This window comes from Pseudochaenichthys georgianus, chromosome 11, assembly GCF_902827115.2.
Source record: "Pseudochaenichthys georgianus chromosome 11, fPseGeo1.2, whole genome shotgun sequence".
NCBI classification, from domain to species: domain Eukaryota; kingdom Metazoa; phylum Chordata; class Actinopteri; order Perciformes; family Channichthyidae; genus Pseudochaenichthys; species Pseudochaenichthys georgianus.
In genome coordinates this window covers 1,159,065-1,176,632 of record NC_047513.1, presented here as the reverse complement: position 1 = coordinate 1,176,632, position 17,568 = coordinate 1,159,065, and the positions used below count along the sequence as shown (strand labels likewise).

At 44.3% G+C, this 17,568-nt stretch overlaps 1 protein-coding gene across 3 annotated transcripts in view; it reads right to left on the bottom strand.

Moving 5' to 3' along the window:
- Nucleotides 1–14,967, bottom strand: part of LOC117454837 (high affinity immunoglobulin epsilon receptor subunit beta) — a 34,929-nt gene extending 19,962 nt beyond the window's left edge. The window contains exon 1 of one of the 3 annotated variants that reach the window (XM_034094046.2): nucleotides 14,700–14,967. The gene's annotated coding sequence lies outside the window, so the exon portion shown is untranslated. The remainder of the gene's footprint in view (nucleotides 1–14,699) is intronic. The other 2 variants (XM_034094045.2, XM_034094047.2) reach the window with 2 other exon arrangements.
- Nucleotides 14,968–17,568: the final 2,601 nt, after the last annotated feature.

Genomic DNA, 17,568 nt, shown 5'->3' with positions numbered 1-17,568 from the left:
CGCCGACTGCTCTCCTGCCGGTGGTCCTGCCGGCCCTATGTCCTCTTCCGTGGGGAATCTTGCCGACACCTGTCCCACCGGCTCCGGATCCTGTCCGGTCGACACCGGCTCCTGTCCGGTCTTCGGAGCTGTCCGGTCTTTCGCCATCGAGCCCGGTCCCCTGAGTTCGCCCGCTGTGGTCTTCGCCCCTCCTCGAACTCTGCCTTGTCCCCGGGCCATCTGCCCGAGACCTCCTCCTCGAACTCTGCCTTGCCCCCGGGCCGTCCGCCCGAAAACCCCTTTTTGAACTCTGCCTTGCCCCCGGGCCGTCCACCCGAGACCCCCTCTTTGAACTCTGCCTTGCCCTGGGCTGTCAGCCAAGGCCCGTCCTCCGGACCCCCTCCACCCACCCTGCTGGACGTTGTTGGATTTTTGTTTTGGTGTTTAGGGACGTCTAGAATCCGTCCCTTGAGGAGGGGGTTCTGTCACGATTCTCATGTCATGTCACATTTCTATGTCTAGGTTTGGGTGTTTTTGCTGTTCTCTCTGTCATGTTTTCCTCCTGGGTTATTGTCTGGTCCTTTTCCCTGTGTTTTTCCTCCTGTCGTTAGTTTCCCTGGTGTGTCTGATTACCCAATTGTGTTCACCTGTGGCCCCTGTGTGTTCTCCTCCCTCCTCACCTGTGTCTTGTTTGTGTGATTAGTCTTGTGTGTATTTAAGTTCTGGTTTTTCTGTCTTGGTCGGTTCGTCTTGTGTATTGGCTTGTCCTCTGTGAGTGTTCTGTTCTGTCATTGTAATTTTAGCCTTGAAATAAAGGAATTTGACGTTAATCTGCATTTGGGTCCTACCTGCTTCACACATCGTAACACCTTGTTATATAAGCACAGGCGGAGCCCTCTACTGGACTCTATGGGTACTACCTTATCATGCAGGCATTCACCTACTGAGACTTCTATAGACGTAGCCTGCCCCGGTTCGGGCCTACCTGAATGCGCGCGCATCTCACCGCATAAAAGGAGGCCTCGCCTCCTGACCGTCATCCTACACCTCTCTTCAGCGAGCGGTATAGGACAGACAGTGCCCCGAGTAGAGGGCTCCGCCTGTGCTAATATGACAAGGGTTACCATACGTAACCCCTCCTTATATCTCTCACAGGCTCCGCCCTCTACTGGACTCTATGGGTACAGTGGGCGGAGCCCCGATGTATACACACACTGTCGTCCAACAACACCGTTCCACCTCACTGTCCCTGACCGGCTTTAGCAGCCGCTGCGCCTCACTCACCTCTTCCTCGGTTGTAACCGTGTAGAAGTCCGGGCTGCGGCTGACAGAGCACGCGCTTACCTCGCGAAAAGTGTGCTCGGAAAACAGTGTTGAGGGCTCCCCCCGGAGAGAGTCCCCAGCCCTGTATGGGCTCACTATGCACCACCTCTCCCGAGTCCCTAAGGAGCACGGGGAGAGCGCAAGTGCCCCCCATGTCCCCAGACTCAGACACTGACCCCGTGCAGAGTGTGTGTGGACTATAGTGTGGAGTGCCCCCAAGCAGGCGAGGACAGCCCTCCCGCCCCGCACTACATCCCCCGGGACCCTCCAGGGGGCCCAGAAAAAAATGTAAGCCAAGGGGTCAGATGCCCACTGACCCACAGCCCCCCCCCCCCTCCTCACCAGTCCTGTGTTGCCCCAGGAAGCACAGACGAGGATAGAGAGCCAGACATATCCAAGAGATAAAACTTTATGAAGGGACCTGGCGTTGACCAAGACGCCGCCGTGCATATGTCCTCCACACGCACACCGTTGAATAAGGCTGTTGACACAGCTACAGCCCGTGCGGAGTGTGCATGGACCCCCGCGGGGCAGGCTCTCCCCGCCTGTCCGTAGGCATGTGCAATGCACTCGCAGAGCCAGCCTGCCAGGCGTTTCTTGGACAGAGCTTTCCCGATCACACCGCCCCCCACACACACGAACAGCTGTTCGGTGCGTCTAAGGGCAGCCGTGCGCTCTACATAACATGCTAGCGCACGCACCGGGCAGAGGAGGTGCAGTTTAGCTTCCCTGGGCCCACTATGGGGGGGAAGACCTGAATAGCCCTCGACCTGAACGCACTCCTTAGGCTCTTGGGCACAAAGGAGGGGTTCGGTCTGAGTGTCGCACCGCTGCGCGCTCTTGTGTGAGCGCATGCTCCACCATAATATCCCCACTACGGTAAAGTGCAATAATCGGAGTCTTTACTCTAGGCGTAGTGTGTTCCCTGGCAGTAATACGCCGGCCATAATGCCCCTGTACCCGCATAGCGCTCTGATAGCACTTCCTGCGGTTTATCACTCATCTGCGCATGCCCACTAGCTACCTCCTTTACAGGAGCTACAACCGGGGCAGCGAGTTGGGGAATTTATATGGTCAACATTGTGTGTGAGTGTAGAATTGTGGAAACAAATGACACTCAGACTTGGATACAGATCAACCTCATGTTTATTGGATAACGTAGGGATATCTGCATTATACAGGGAGGAGGCGGGATTCGCCCTTGCGTCCCGGGTGGAGACATTTTCTCCCCACGTCGAGGCGCTTCCTCCCCCCGCAAGTCAGCTCCGCGAAGACGGAGCACTCCACCCGGCCGTTCTCTGCTGCTGCGGAGCCTGCCGAGGTCGGGCAGCCCGGCCGAAGAGGTGGATGGGCACTGGAGCTCGGTGCCGGCGCATCTCCCTTCGTCTCACCGTCGCGCTGCGCTCCCTCGTCTGCAGGGAAGCCTGTGGAGGAGCGCGCTACGGCACCTGAGGAAGAGCCAGCGGTAGCATGCGGCTAAGCTGCACCTTCTCCTCCTCTAGGCGGCTGAAGCGCTGGGTGACCGAGGATATCGATCCAAAGAGCCCTTCCGTGGACACAGGGGCTCCAAGGAGATCCTCTCAGTCCTTCTTGGATAGGGCGGTGAGTCCTAGCCACACGTGACGTGACGCCACTGTGGCCAAGGACATCACCCGCCCCGCTGTGGCGGCCACTCCATGGATCAGATTATTCATCTGACCAACGCAGCGGTCCGGGCGGGGGTGTCCGTCTGAGGGGTAAACAGGGAGGCACCTAACACACCGAGGAGATTATTCGCTGCAGCCGCCATCTGTGCCCCGAGCCTGAATATTTTATCCAAATATTCTAAGGTGTCTCGGTCCTGCGGCAGCGGGGTAAGAGGTTTCTTTCCCTCCGCCCAACCAGCTGCCTGCGGAAGCAGATGGGCCGCCAGACTCTCATCGAGGGGGGGCACACCGGGACACGCCGTGTCTGAGCGGCCTTGCAACCTGATGATACCTGCCATGGCTGCTATCGGGGCCTTCGTCCTCAATGGCTGCCGCCAAGTCGCCTCCACACACTACCAGATATCAGGCACCGGGGGCGAGACGAAGGCCGGCTGCGCCGGCTGCGCAGGATGCACTGGGCCGTAAAACCCCTGTCGAGGGCGGTTTACTGGCCTCGGTGGCAGCGGTGGGGGAGCGGTAGGCCCACACGCTCTGCCGCCAGCGATCAGGCCAGGGCAGGGAGTGGTGAGTCCATGCTTTTCTTCTCTTTCTCTATGGGCTAGTTGCACAAGATGGCGTCTATCAACTTCCGGCGGCTGGGTGTGCGGTTGTAAACTTCCAGTCTACAGTAGAGCGGTAGAGGGAAGAGAGATAGCGTATAGATAGCGAGAGAGATAGCGTATAGATATTATATAGGCACTATTTTACACTCGATGTCTCCAAGACCTACCGAAGGTTAACATCAGTGATGTACATCGGCTGGTATAAGCGGCAGGCTCAGCCCCGAGGAGAAAAAGAGAAAAGGGGTTCAAGATGTACATATCCAGCTATGTCGACAATTATGAAGATAAGTGACAAACAAAGCTGTAGTTACTGGCTAACTTTGACAACTTGACAGTCTTGATACAGTTACTGATGTTGATACTATTACGTTTTTTTGGATAACATGAATGATATCCAATTCCCCACAGTTTCAAACAAAGATCTACCTTCAGGGAGAGTGAGCGTCAGGGCTAGCTGTTACAGGTCCATGAGAAAGCATGAACAGCCTCACGATCTCAGAGTAGGGAGGACAATAAAAAGTGTTCATCGGTTCAAAGCCTCAGTCAGGTTCATGTTCTGGGGTTTTGATGTGGCTAGAGTAGGTAACCTGTGATTTAGGATTCAAATAATCCCAGCTAGCTGACGTGTTGCAACAGATTACATAGTGACAATACATTTGCTCATATCAACTGGTAGCTAGCTATGTGTGTGTAGCATGAAGGGGCTACAGATTTATTTTCGTTTTGTAACCCTCTTGCGTAAAATGATAAATACATTAGCTAAACCCAAACTTAGCTTTCATCAAAGATTCTTAATGAGAGGTTGAAAACCGTCTCTGCTTTCATGGAAACCCCAGAAACTGGTTGTGACGGCTGCTGTTCTTTACTGAATGGTTAGTATCATCCATGTAGGGTCCAGTTATTTGTATTGGCCAGTGTTAGGTAAGTGCTGGTTTTGTACCCTACATCTATGTTAAGCTGTTCAACGTTCTACTAACACTATTTTATGTAGTTATAATATAAGATAATACATGGAGAGAGCTGAGACAGGCTATACAAGCGTATCTGTTTTGAATGTCCTTAAATTACAGTATTCCAAACAGCAGAACTTCTGTGTATGTGATGTGACCAACCTGATCTCACCAGAATGCGTGACTCCACCACGACTCCTTAACACTGCATTTCGTGGTGGACTCACGAACTTTGTTACATTTACGTGTCGGCACCACGCAAACAACCCCAATGTAAAGTGAATGAGGCTCCTTTGTCGTGGTGCACACACGCATTTCTACAACGTCCTGCAGGGAGCTTTTATTCTATAAAACGTTTTTAAAATCTACTTTATAGCTTGTAGTAACTCACGGGAGGCTTCTTTTATTTTATTTGTATTCATAATAATTTTTATTTTTCGTCAGAATGTATTATGGTGCATTATTTACGATTTTTTGTTCTCAAAAAACAGTGCATTGTGTGTAATACAACTGTGATTTTTATTACATTAGTTAGTTTTTAAGGAAGGCCAGAGCTTCAGCTGTGTCCAATAGATTGTTCCCTTTAGTTAACGTTTTTTAAAAGAACATTATATTCCTATTTGATCATGTCCCCTTTATTGTATTACGGAGAGCAATGTGAGCGTCCATTCCCATTGGACAACGGAGGATTTTACACCCGGAAGTAAGTATTCCCCTTACTGTCGATTGATTTTACAGTGCCATCTGCACTACTCATCAACTCAAAAACACCAGATTATCCTTGTTGATTACACAACATTGATTGGTTTAAATTGTGTACAATGCTTTTGTATTTTTCCCCTTCGATTTGGAGAAACAAATATGTGTTCAGTTTTCCTCAACCTCTGTGATTGGATGTTGGAGTGGCAGCGCGCGAAGTGTACGCTGAGCGACAAACAGCATTTTGAAATGGGATGAAACCCATCACGGCACACTATTCAAAACAGGAATCGAACGTCTCCTCCCCCCCCCCCTCCCCCCCTTAGGTCCCAGGCTCCTCCAACAGTGCAACACAATAAAACAGATACACAGAAAAAATAGTGCAAGTCAATACAAAAAGAAAAAAAGTGAAATAGTGCAATAAGAGTCTATACAAGTGATTGGAATATATGATATATTAGACAAATCATTTCTAAGCAGCAGCCAGATGAATGTTATGGATGTTATTTCAAAGTTCAGGTGTTTAATAGTCTTATGGCCTGTGGGATGAAACTGTCCCTGAGTCTGGTGGGTTTAGTCCGGATGTAAGATAAGATAAGATAAGATGGTACTTTATTGATCCCAATTTGGGAAATTGTTTTTGTTGCAGCAGCATAAAAGACAAGGCATTTTACAATAAAACAAAACTACAAACAAACAAGAATAGAAAAAAAAGAAAATAGAAAATATAGGCTACGTGTTGAAATAGAAAACATACATGTAGATATTATATATGCAAATATACATATTCAAAAATATATGACAATGGAATATGGAATATCAAATATTGAACAGATGATATATGTGTACAATGTACAGCGAGGTTGTATTAGAGAAACTATGGAGCAGAGAGTTCTCTTCCAGCCAGAGGTGATTTATTGTACAGAGTTATTGCAGTGGGCAGGAATGTGTTCCTGTATGGGTCCTTGTGACAGCGGAGCTGCAGCAGTCTGTTGGAGAAGGAGCTCCGTTGACTGTCCAGCTGCTGGTGGAGAGGATGGGTGGGTTATCCATCATGGACAACAGCCTGTTCAGTGTCCTCCTCTCCACCACAGCTTCAAAGGGGTCCAGCTTGATGCCGATGACAGACCCAGCTTTCCTGATCACTTTATTGATCCTGCTGGTGTCACCGGCTCTGATGCTGCCCCCCCAGCAGACCGCAGCAAAGAAGAGGGCACTGGCCACAACAGACTAGAAGATCTCCAGCATCTTGCTGCACACGTGGAAGGATCTCAGCTTCCTCAGAAAATAGAGTCTGTTCCTCCCCTTCTTGTACACAGCGTCAGTATGAGGGCTTTCTTTAAGGTTAACCTGGTATTTTTACTCCACTACATTTATTTTAGTTACTTTACAGATTCTGATTAATGATGTGAAATATAAACAACCCTTAAAGCAGACTTTAGTTACACCTGAGTAAAATACAGGGAAGGTGATTGTCAAGTGCCAACAATCAGGAGAGATATTTGATTGGAGGACTGGCTTATCTAAAGCCAGTTGAGTAGCACTTGAAATGTTTGGCTCTATGAAGCCTGATGTACTTTATGATTCTGTTTTCTTCAAGCTTGTATTTTGTTGGTCGAACGCACTTATTGTAAGTCGCTTTGGATAAAAGCGTCAGCTAAATGCAATGTAATGTAATGTAATGATTGTTGGTGCTTGAGAAGACTAAATATTTATCTGCAGATCCCTATAAAGTATATACATTACTCGTTATTCTCTACAAATAGTTAATTAAAAACTGTATATAATTGCTATTTTGGACATCCCTTTTCAAGATTTCAATATTACTCTAAACGTGTAATAACGTGCTTTAACCAGTAGGTGGTTTGGGTTAAAAAGCTGTCAAGTTTACAGTGTTAACAAAATAAAATATACTGCTGTTTCTGCTTTAGTTTACGACCGATATATTCTGTTATTAAACAATAATATCAAAACAAATTATTACTACTAACTTTATTGTGAAATTAAAACAGAACGGTAAAAGAATAGTTTCCGGTCTATTTTGAGGCCAGATCTCTGTAGATAAAGAAAGAACTACGACAGATGTGTACTATTTACAATGCATTCATGTGATGACTTTCAAAGAGTAAAGAAAGCACTGCTGAATACGAAACGTTTTTTTCATATGGAATGCAGTTGGAGGTCAACCAATCACAGAGCTTGAGGCAACGCGGAACAATAGCTGAGGATTCTGGGTAGTGTAGTGTCTTCGGCCATCCTAAACTGAACAAATCTTTGTTTCTCCGAATCGAAGGGGAAAATTACAAAAGTATTGTACACAACTTAAACCAATCAATGTTGTGTAATCAACAAGGATAATCTGGTGTTTTTGAGTTGATCAGTAATGCAGATAGGACTGTAAAATCAATCGACAGTAAGGATAATACTTACTTCCGGGGTAAAATTCTCCGTTATCCAATGGGAATGGACGCTCACATTGCTCTCCGTAATACAATAAAGGGGACATGATCAAATCGGAATATAATGTTCTTTTAAAAAACGTTAACTAAAGGGAACAATCTATTGGACACAGCTGAAGCTCTGGCCTTCCTTAAAAACTAATTCATTTAATAAAAATCACAGTTGTATTACACACAATGCACTGTTTTTAGAGAACAAAAAAACGTAAATAATGCACCATAATACATTCTGACGAAAAATAAAAATTATTATGAATACAAATAAAATAAAAGAAGCCTCCCGTGAGTTACTACAAGCTATAAAGTAGATTTTAAAAACGTTTTATAGAATAAAAGCTCACTGCGGGACGTTGTAGAAATGCGTGTGTGCACCACGACAAAAGAGCCTCATTCACTTTACATTGGGGTTGTTTGCGTGGTGCCGACACGTAAATGTAACAAAGTTCGTGACTCCACCACGCAATGCGGTGTTAAGGAGTCGTGGTGGAGTCACGCATTCTGGTGAGATCAGGTTGGATGTGACAACCTGCCATGGTTTAGCCTTTTCCCACACCTACTACTACTGATCAGCCTGCTCGCAGCTTTCTCATTTGTCCGTGTTGTATCGAAGCAGTGTCCTAAATGTAAAACGACTGACATGTTGTTTTAAGAACTGCTCACCTGTGGAGATTGCAGTGGCAACGTGTTCCTGTGTAGCTGGAACAGCACTCTGCACCCACAATGTTGCACTGCTGTTCCAGAGCGCACACAACTCCACACTCAACCTGGTTGCTGTCCCCCTGTCCTCAGCTGCTGTCCCCCTGTCCTCAGCTGCACTGAAACAGAGCAGCGATGGCACAGGCCAAGAACCATGGCAAGTACAGTATGTGTTCACAACCAATCCACGGTTTAATGAGTATTTCCTTTGTGCCAAGAGCGGATCTCGTATGTTGCATCAACGACCTTTTCAATTCATTTGACAATTCTTTTGTGTAATGAATAGGGTGTGGAACCAGGCGAGTGAGTGACATGGTGTTCACTTCCACTAAGCCAAAGCAGTTTACAGTTGCTGACGGTGTAAGGTCATATATATTGTCCTAAGTAATTGTAGCCTGCTCCAACTTTGTGATTGTTGTCTGAGTGTACAATTGTTCTTAAAGTCCTAATTATCATATACACATGTTACAAGGCCGTGCGGGGGGGGGGGCTGCCAGACCCAGATGTCCTCAAAGTCAGCGAGGCATACAAGGACTTCTCAGCAGACATCGCACCACGAAAAAAACAACGAATGGCTCACTACTCAACTCAACGACTCACACTCTTTCAGAGGATATGTTGGAAATGCACACATTATATATATTTTTGCATCTACTTTCTAGATATTGTACATCTGTTCATCTGTTATATAAACTAGCATTACTTAAATATGCAGAGACTAATAGAAATGTTTAAATATGTATTTTTCCCCCCGATATAACATCAACCTATGTTTTGTAAAAGTTTATTAAATTAATCTGTAAAATGTTATCATATTGTGGATTTATTAAATTAAGTATTTTCCTTTGTTATTTATGTGTGCGTTTGTTTTGAGGATATAATTCATTAGTACCTAAACATAGTATGGTATAACTGCTTTTTGTAATGAAATACACAATTGGTTTGGGAGCAAGAAATCTTTTAATCGTTGTTGCCCAGGCTTGCCGTAATGAATGGAAACTTATCTCCCGATTATAACATTGTGTAACTTGCTGCTGTTAAATACCGTCAAGCTATGTGCTTTATGTGCAATATATACTTTATATACCTATTAATAACTGTAATATATACCGGGCTGCTAAATCCAAAGAACTGCTACAGGATTTGATTTGTTTTTTATCTGTATTTTTGAAAATTATGTAACTTTTTATCTTTTTTTTAGCATATTGTTTATTATATTATAACTTAGTACTTTTTAACGCATGTAAGATATTCAACACTATCAGCTGTCTGTGGCTCTTTCCTGCTGTAACACTGCAAATTTCCCCCTCTACGGGACGGATTTGTCCAAAGGGACACACAGCAATGTAGTGCCGACTTTCTTACACGCTGGAAGGCCAATCGCTTTTCTTTACCCCGAAATCTGCTCCTTCTTGCTCTCGGTGTGACATAACAAACTGTCAAGCTGTCAAGCTGTCAAAACTCTGTACTCAAACCGGAAGTACTCAGCCGCCGGAAGTTGATAGACGCCATCTTGTGCACAGAGCCTATTCACGTCTTTGCTCAGTGTTCACTTCCGCTCGCTGAAGAGAAAGGGATGACGGTCAGGAGACGAGGCTTCCTTTTATACGGTGAGAAGCGCGCGCATTCAGGTAGGCCTATCCCGGGCTACGTCTCTCGAAGTCTCAGTAGGTGAATGCGTGCATGATAAGGTAGTACCCATAGAGTCCAGTAGAGGGCGAAGCCTGTGAGAGATATATCCATTTTTATACAAAAACACTTTTCTGGAGATGTCCCGCGACTATTGTCCAGGTACAAATTAGTGTTAATATAATGATGCTACAACTTTCTCCTCCTAATGTTCCCTGCCACCATGGCGTATAACTAGCTCACTTAGTAACAGTGGCGGCGCTAGGGGGTGGCTACTTGGGCTCAAGCCCCGGATGTTTTCTGAAAAGCCCCGGATGTTTCACTTAAACATTTTTTTTAATTTTAATTTTATTATTTAAAAAAAAACGTCTCGGGAGTAATGTCCAGTACCGGAGTCCACCAGAGAGGCAGCCACTGTGGGACATTAGCCTGAGTGAAGAAGTGATCCTTCCTAGTGCCTGACGAGTTTTAAGCTAATAGGCTAGCCTATAAAGTGATGGATATTAGAAAGTTATTGTCATCAAAGCAGGCGCCACAAGCTGCAGCAGCAGCAGTATCAGCAGCTGACAACAATGTCATCACCAGCAGTGAAGAAATGGATGATGTTTCAGGTTTGTGAATCTAATGGTGATATCTGCACTCTGAGTAAGAAGTGAAAAAGAGTGATGTAACGTCAATGTTATAGCTAGTAAACATGGAGTAACCACACTAAGTATACCCTTATATGTTAGTAGAACATGACTACAAATTATTCTAAGATGTAACGTTAACCCTTCATACCTCAGTCTACTTTTAAGACACTAAAATAACGTATTCCAATTTTTATTTTGTTTTTGCGCGTGGAATTATACCGGCTCTTGTTCCTACGGTGGCCCTGAAGTGCAAGACACCACAGCATTTCAGAAAACACCACAGCATTTCACAAAACACTACAGCATTTCAGAAAACACCACAGCATTTCACAAAACGCCACAGCATTTCACAAAACGCCACAGCATTTCACAAAACACTACAGCATTTCACAAAACACCACAGCATTTCAGAAAATGCCGCAGCATTTCAGAAAACACCACAGCATTTCACATTGGACGGAAAGGGTCATTTCTTGACTGGCAGCAAAAACAACCAATCACAGCAGTGCTTCTCTGGCTGCTCTGTCCAATCACAAACAAGAAGTGTTCTCCCTAAAGGAATACCCTTTCCGTCCAATGTGAAATGCTGCGGTGTTTTCTGAAATGCTGCGGCGTTTTGTGAAATGCTGTGGTGTTTTGTGAAATGCTGTAGTGTTTTCTGAAATGCTGTGGTGTTTTGTGAAATGCTGTAGTGTTTTGTGAAATGCTGTAGTGTTTTGTGAAATGCTGTGGCGTTTTGTGAAATGCTGTGGTGTCTTGCACTTCAGGGCCACCGTATATTTCAGTACACATAACAACAGAACTGACTGAATCAGACTCCGATTGGCTGTGACTGCATCCACTCAGAGTGTCCGATTCAGAAACGTGACTCTTACACTCTTTACGTCACAAACAAAGATGGTGGATGAGAATAGATCTATAAAACGATAAGCAATGCGCCAGAATCAAGGTGAGACTATCCGCATCCTTTAAAACTCTACGCACATTCGTTTCACCTTAATAAGTAAATTACTATTTGAGTGAGTTAAGGCATTAGTTTGCTTCATTAAAGGGTGTTAATGAGTGTTCTCCAGTGCCTTTTGTCCGCTTTAAGGTGTTATTAAGGTAGGGTTAATGTTGCACCAGATTGATGCTTTCAACTTCAATATTTAAAAAAAAAAAATTCCCGGAGGAGCATGCCCCCGGACCCCCGAGAGGAGGTGACGACCCCCCTAAAGGATGTTCGGTCCACCCCCCACTTATAAAAAATAGCACTGTACCCCTGCACCCCCCCCCCAACCCAACGACTCCTGGGCTAAGCCCCGGATCTCCTACAATCCTAAATCCGCCACTGCTTAGTAATAATAATGTTTTAATTAGTCTGAGTTTATGAGACTGTCACATTGATCCTTAAACATTATTTACTGTTTCTGTTCCAGCATTGATCTGAGAGTGAATATAATGTTGGCTGACACAGGATCTGCAGCGGCCCGACACATTTTCCTAGTGTCAGCAGAAAGTATTAAAAATAATGATTAAAAAAAAATGCAAAAATATATTAAATATATTTTAAGATCATGTTTAATCATCTGATTCGTCTGTACATTGCTGTTTTAGTCTGTGCTCTTCTAATTAGTGTCTACAGTGTGCCTATTGAGCTGTTTAGAGCCATGTGGGACAAAACCCGATCCTGCCCCTCCCTCTCCCTGTTTAAGTAAATGGTGACTGTAAAAACTACACTGCGCATACTCAGAGTATTGTCCTATTTAATGTGTGTGGCAAAAAAATAATGACCATAGGGGCATTGAGCTGCCATCCCCACCATACATCATCTCACATAATTCAGAGCTGATTGGCTGTAAGTACGTGTGCTGCGAAAAGTGTGGTGTGTGAAGAGGAGACGAGAGAGCTGCAGTGAGGCGTCCTAAAACCCGGAAGTAAACTGCGCATGGCTTCCCTCGACCTAAAAGCAATGAGATTTCTCCATAGGATTTTAGAAAATAGCTCAAAATAAGATCTGTGGGAAACAAACCTGTTAGATAAATGTACGTTTTGTTCAGCCGGATAATATCCACATGTCTACCCTACTTTTATAATTTTCGAATCATAAATCTATTGATTAGATTAGATTTATGATAGACTTTTGAAACTACAAGAACATAAGGAGGACTTTTACAAAAAAGTAATAGAGATTTTTGTCCAGAAGGATAGGCAAATGGACTTCATCTTCAAGTCAAGGTAAGACTGCAATTTTATTGAAAATGGGATCTTACTAAGAGAGAACAATTCAATATTTAAATGATAAAATTACATTTTTCTAACTGTCTGTTTAAAATTAATTGAAGCATCAGACAAAAAAAGCTTTTGAAAATAATATTATATTTTGATTTAGGTCAAAATATAATATTTGTAAACCTGAAGAGTCAGTGCCAGTGCCTCACCAGCCATGAACCTCACTGCAGAAGCTTATAGACATCTAAGTTTTTTGTGCCCCACCACTTTTGTACATGCTCTAATATTCAATGCTGCAGCACCTCTTTTCACCCTCTGTCCAGTCAAGAGCCCAGTCTGTTCTGATTGGTTAGCTGGCCAGCTCTGTTGTGATTGGTCAAGCGCTTAGAGATGTCCCGCCCCTTAGCCTATCAGGTACAATGTGTTGGAGCGCTAGCCAATAGAAGTGTGAGTGTTACGAGGTGATGTCACGGATGTAAACAGTCCAATGGATTACAGATTACATTACAGATGGCGCCTATTAGATTTATTTCCTTTTTGGTGCATATTATTCATACTGTAAATGGCTGTATCTTTGTAAAGAGAATTTCAACAAAGATAAAGGCATTGAAGAAGAGTACTCAGCTTTATGTTGTGTGCATTATGTCAGATCAGTTTATTTGACAGGCTAATAATAAGCAAAAGGCGAACATATATGTAATATAATAGGAAATGAAATGAGCCAAAAAACGTAATACTCCTCCCGAACAACACTGACAGATGTCTGACATCACGAACGTCATAATCCACAAACAACAGCCTCTCCTAGCAGAGAGCATCACATGGCGTCCACGCGGGAAGTTGTGGGTTGAATTCCTCGCACAGCCGACTGTAAGATGCAGAGCTGTTTCTAGAAGCTGTGCATGTGACGTTAAAGTGATTATTTTGGGTGTCATCAAGCTGCTAAATGTTTTCTTGTTGCCTGCCGCGTGTTGTCAAGTTAGTGCAGAGGTTATTTATTTTCCTTTGTGGAAAGTTACTCAGTACATTTACTCAGGTACTCATTTGAGGTACTTCATTTTATGCTACTACTAATCTAATCACTCTTGGCAGCAAATATTGTACTTTGTTCACTACAATTATTCACAACACAAGTTACACGATACTTTTGCAGTTTTATTATATCAATGCAATAATAAGATCAACTAATACTGCATAATTAAAATGATAGACAATAATGCATTACTATTTCAACTCCAGTGATATTATATTATTCCAAAAATGGTAGCTTTGGATCAGGAGTAGGCCTACTTTCCGATTTGATATTTTGGTATTTTTACATAGGAACATTTTGCATGCAGATTATTTATTTAATTTCTACACCGCGGTATTAGTACTTTTACTTAATTATAAGATCTGAGTATTCTTCCGCCTCTGTTTATTCCGCCTGTGTTCTGAGGCTGCAGCTGATGCAGATGGGTCGGGCCGTGATGCGCGTGCACCTTGTCTAGAATAAAGGTGCTGATCACGGGATGTCCGCAGCGGAGCCAAGCAGCGCTGAGTCAGCAGCACTCAGGACGTCTGATACACGAGGAGAGGGCAGAGACACAAACACAGAAACACACCGGAGCATTCTCCCGTTAACCCCAGACAGCAGCAGACGACCCTTAGTTTGTCACGATAACTCCGACAGGATGCTGGGACGCAGTGACAGAGATCCGGGAGGATGTTTTGGACAGTGTCCCCACACAGGCTATGCCCACACACACTAGTGATGCTGCAGGACAGCTGCAGACTGTTTCGTCCTCCGCGCTGTGTTCAATGACACTTGTCCCGGCCCGGTTACCTGCCGGTCCTCCTGCGGGACAGAGCGCGCTGTGGAGGGGCGTCTTACCTCAGCTGGGGGTCTCCGTGTGATCCGGCTCTGTACAGTCCGTGTTGTGGGGCTGCTGGTCCGGATGATCGGGTCTGCAGGGTGTGTTCAGGATCTCTGCGGCACTGTGTGTGTGTGTGTGTGTGTGTGTGTGTGTGTGTGTGTTCAGGATCTCTGCAGCAGTGCGTGTGTGTGTGTGTGTGTGTGTGTGTTCAGGATCTCTGCAGCAGTGTGTGATGCTGCCAATAGTAGCTATGAAGCTGCAGCGTCGGAGACTGCAGTCTGATGCAGTTCACATGCACGCCCACAGCTCCTGTTACGTAGACTGCTCCTTCATAAAAAGTACAGCAACACTGAATATGATTTATTGAAACAAGTTAGTCTCAGCTGAATTCCTCGACACATCAAATGTGCCCTGATGTGTCGTGAGGAATTCATTAACAGTGGTGGAATGCAATAAAGTAAATGTAAGTGGAGATGTAAATGGTTAAAATCCCGGTGTTCCTTCAGAGGGAGTCTCCCCCCACCCCGTCTGAAACGCCTTCATTTGACTCCTTTGTTTACTTCCAGAACATAGTGACATCACTATGTATCGCTTGCACTTCTATTGGCCAGCACTCCAACACATTGTACGTTACAGGCTAAGGGGCAGGACATCTCTAAGCGGTTGACCAATCACAACAGAGCCAGCTAACCAATCAGAGCAGACTGGGCTCTGGTTTCAGACAGAGGGTGAAAAGAGGTGCTGCAGCACAGGCAGTATGAGACAAAAGAGCTTTAGAACATTAAAGCATGGAGACATGTCCCAGTAGAGACATAATAGTGGTGCCCCTTTAATATTGGGTTATTACATTACATTAAATGTGACTTATACACCTGAAGATCATCCCCTGTGGCTGTGATATTATCCGTGCTATTTTGAGATTTCTTTACACTTGCGTGTTGTATTTGGTGAAAAAAAGCCTGCATCCAATTATTGTCCACAACACTGCAGCTCATTATCTTCTTTTCTCCACCATACGAGATGTTACTTACAGTAAGTGAAAACACGCCAGAACACACACACACACACACACACACACACACACACACACACACACACACACACACACACACACACACACACACACACACACACACACACACACACACACACACACACACACACGCACGCACACACACACAAACAGAGGGAGAAGAGTAACTAAAAATAACCAGAGTTGGGTGTAACGCAAAGTAACGTGTTACTGTAATAATATTACTTTTGTCGGTAAGGGAGTAGTGCACTACTTTTACAATTCAGTAATCGCACTACAGTTACTAACATTTCCCCGACACGCGTTACTTCGTTACTTATTAAAATCAGTCATAATCACACTGACAGACAAGAAGGGTTTCCATCGCAGTTTTATATGTTGTTTAGAGTATAGGTGAGGTCCTGATAATTTATTCCGGTAAATTACTCTGACCTCACTAATTGACCTGACCGAAGTTACTGAGTCTATGTAAGTTTACTGCTTGGCTCAGATCCACCAAACGTCAGCAAGATCTCACCTCTATTAACTCCCCGAAGAACCAGGTTCAATTAACTGCTGTTTCAATTCAGACAACTCTTTTTAATCTGTTTAAGCGATCCCGAAGGACTTTGGTATCAGTAAATAGGGTGTGTTCCTACCTAAACATGTGTGTGGCAGGGTGCAGTCTTACCTTTGAAGCAGGAGAGGAGAGCACAGGTTTTCCCTTTTATTGTCCCAATCCAAAAGGTGAGATCAGTTTATTTGAAGAAAAAGTAGGTCCAAACCAATACAGAGTCTTTACCTTTTAACACATTATAATCATACAAAACATATCATGCTGGGGTTATATTTTTTATCTAAAACCTTAATTCATATTCATTCAAAAGCCCAAATCATGTATTCTGGTAGTTCTAATAACATCTTCCAGCAAAAAACCCAAATCATGTATTCTGGTCGTTCTAGCAACGTCTTCCAGCAAAAGTCTAATCATGTATTCTGGTTCGTTCTAATAACATCTTCCAGCAGAAAACCCAAATCATGTATTCTGGTAGTTCTAGCAACTTCTTCCAGCAAACCACTTACCGAGAGCCATCTAACCCAGCTCTGAGGGTCAGAGCTTACCGGGAGAGAGTATACCAGGGGTTTCCCCCTCTCTCTCCTTCAAATCATTCCACTCAGCAAACAAAGAAATTCACTCAGCATTCAAAGAAATTCACTCAGCATTTCATCCAAGAAATTCACTCAGCTTTCAATGAAGAAAATCAAGAGATATTTACCTTTTAACACATTATAATCATACAAAACATATCATGCTGGGGTTATATTTTTTATCTAAAACCTTAATTCATATTCATTCAAAAGCCCAAATCATGTATTCTGGTAGTTCTAATAACATCTTCCAGCAAAAGCCCAAATCATGTATTCTGGTAGTTCTAGCAACTTCTTCCAGCAAACCACTTACCGAGAGCCATCTAACCCAGCTCTGAGGGTCAGAGCTTACCGGGAGAGAGTATACCAGGGGTTTCCCCCTCTCTCCCCCTCAAATCATTCCACTCAGCAAACAAAGAAATTCACTCAGCATTCAAAGAAATTCACTCAGCATTTCATCAAAGAAATTCACTCAGCATTTCATCAAAGAAATTCACTCAGCATTTCAACCAAGAAATTCACTCAGCTTTCAATGAAGAAAATCAAGAGATATTTACCAAGTTTGAGAGAACCTTACCGAGAGCTATTAACCCAGCTCTGAAGGACAGAGCTTACCAGGAGAGAGTATACCAGGGGTTTCCCCCTCTCTCCCCCCGAAAATCCAAAAAAGCCAGTCTTTATATGCTCAAAAAAACCGGATAGAAAACCCACAAACACCTCCTCTA